This window comes from Triticum urartu, unplaced genomic scaffold (genome assembly GCF_003073215.2).
Source record: "Triticum urartu cultivar G1812 unplaced genomic scaffold, Tu2.1 TuUngrouped_contig_5347, whole genome shotgun sequence".
In the NCBI taxonomy this organism is placed as follows: domain Eukaryota; kingdom Viridiplantae; phylum Streptophyta; class Magnoliopsida; order Poales; family Poaceae; genus Triticum; species Triticum urartu.
This window is the reverse complement of record NW_024116016.1, coordinates 8,107-10,808: the sequence shown is the minus strand read 5'-3', so window position 1 is coordinate 10,808 and position 2,702 is coordinate 8,107.

Below are 2,702 nucleotides of genomic sequence, written 5' to 3'. Positions count from 1 at the left end.
AGCCGTAGCGAAAGCAAGTCTTAATAGGGCGATTGTCACTGCTTATGGACCCGAACCTGGGTGATCTATCCATGACCAGGATGGACCTTGGATGAAACTAAGCAGATGTCTGAACCGATTGATGTTGAAGAATCAGCGGATGAGTTGTGGCTAGGGGTGAAATGACACTCGAACCTAGAGCTAGCTGGTTCTCCCCGAAATGCGTTGATGCGCAGTAGTTGACTGGACATCTAGGGGTAAAGCACTGTTTAGGTGCGGGCTGCGCGAGCGGTACCAGGGGTCAAGGTCCAAACTCTGAATACTAGATATGACCCAAAAATAACAAGGGTCAAGGTCGGCCAGTGAGACGATGGGGGATAAACTTCATCGTCGAGAGGGAAACAGCCCGGATCACTAGCTAAGGCCCCTAAATGACCGCTCAGTGATAAAGGAGGTGGGGGTGCAAAGACAGCCAGGAGGTTTGCCTAGAAGCAACCACCCTTTAAAGAGTGCGTAATAGCTCACTGATCGAGCGCCCTTGCGCTGAAGATGAACGGGGCTAAGCGATCTGCCGAAGCTGTGGGATGTCAAAATGCATCGGTAGGGGAGCGTTCCGCCTTAGAGGGAAGCAACCGCGAAAGCGGGGGTTGATGAAGCGGAAGCGAGGATGTCGGCTTGAGTAATGAGAACATTGGTGAGAATCCAATGCCCCGAAAACCCAAGGTTTCCTCCGCAAGGTTCGTCCACGAAGGATGAGTCAGGGCCTAACATCAGGCCGAAAGGCGTATGGACAACAGGTCAATATTCATGTACTACCCCTTGTTGGTACGGAGGGACTGAGGAGGCTAGGTTAGCCGAAAGATGGTTCATAATACTTCCAAACTAAAGTTCAAACGCAGCTAAAATAGTTGCATAATGCAGTACTAAAGTTGCATCATATAGCACCAAAGTTGGCATCAATTTTTTTCATCAAAACATACTCATGTGGGATCTAGTTTCAAAGATCTCGTCGCGAGGAATCCAACGGTGAAGACGGATCTGAATTTGGATGCACGATTTAAAAGATATGGGTTTTCAAAAATTTGAAAACCCAAAATAAGCGCACATGCACACCCATCAGACAAGGAGTCTCTTGCTCACATGAATATGTCATTACTATCTTCTACGTCATGCATAAAGACAAAATTTTAGACCACAACACTGCATGCATGCATGTGTGAGAGCCTGGCCGTTCAGTTTCGCTAATTAGTGCGTATGCACTTTTTATAATTCATGAAAAAGAAAAGATAAGAGAGAGATAGAGAAAGAAGCGATATTACTAACACTAGCCTGGAGAAAGATGGAAGGAGACGATGGTGTTGTTCCTCTTCGCCGATTTGGATCCCGTCAAGCGGTGGCGACAGGCGGCCGGCCAGGTAAACAGTATACGTCTCGTTGATTGCACCAGAGAAATAAACAAAAAAATTGTATTGATAAACAGATAACGTTAGATGACAAACAAATAACGTTAGATGACTGCAATCGAGGAACATATAAAATTGGCTGCTAACATATGCTGTTTGTTGAGGATAGTCATAATTCATGAGATGTTAGACAGGGGGGTAGACTCCTTGACTTTTGCTGGGGCAGCGTGTTGGCTGTTTTCCCCCGCGCGTCGTGTATGTGCTGACACTGTTTTGGTTTCGTTATTGCAATGGAACCGGGGCGGGAGCCCTTTTGCTCTAAAAATATAAAATTGGCTGTGTTGGAGGATCCCATGCGATCGTCGACATCTCTAGCCAATAAGAAGACCATCTCCAATCGGATCTCAAAAAAAAAAATCTCCAATCGAATATACAGTTCATACTTCAGCAACAAAAAAAGAAAAAGTGAGTCTCAATCAGCCGTTGGCGTCTATCTCTTTTCTATACTTTCTGCAGTAGGTTGCGTTTCATTTGAATTGCAACCACAGCGAAAAAGAGATTCTTTGTGGAGTTCATGATAAGCGTTCATCAAACTCAAGCGCGTCCCCTTCACCTTCCGAGCAGTTTCCTGGAAGTCTTCGTCCGAGCAAACTGCAACCACAACGCGGTTTCAACCGGAGTTTTGGATTTGGCAAGTAAAAATAATAATTTCAGATGAAATCCATCCATCTCATCCAGACCCGATAGATTTGTGTGCCGGCCCAAGCATTTCGGCCGTATTTGAATTTTTGGTGCAACCTGCATGGCTCTTCTAGTGATATAGAAGGCTGAAACTGAGTTTCAAACTCGAGAAAAAAAATCTAATTCCTCAACTCTTCTCTGTGCGCGACGGCGTTGTCCTCGCGCCCATTGTACTCACGCCATCATCGCGTCCTGGATCCCATCGTCCACACGCCGGCGTCTCATCCTGTATCCCATCCTCGTCGTGCCTGATGTGATCGGCCTCTTCCATGGCACGGTACACTGTTGGCTGGGCGCGGGCGCGCATGTCCGGGCGGCCGGAACTAAACCAGATGGCGCAGCAGGTGCGCCTGCTTGGGCAGCGCGAGACTCTGATTTCTGCCAACTTGAGCAGTTTCTGATTCGTGTGTGTATAGTCAATCAATGGATCGTTGCTGGTTCAACTTGGATGTGTTTTGTTCTCGTGGCTGTAGGATTTCCATTTTTGGCACAATTCCGTTCATTTTTTTGTTCAAAGCTCTCTCGATTTTCGTTCAAGAATTCAAATTTTGGATGGTGCTTCTCGTCCGGAATTTTCTG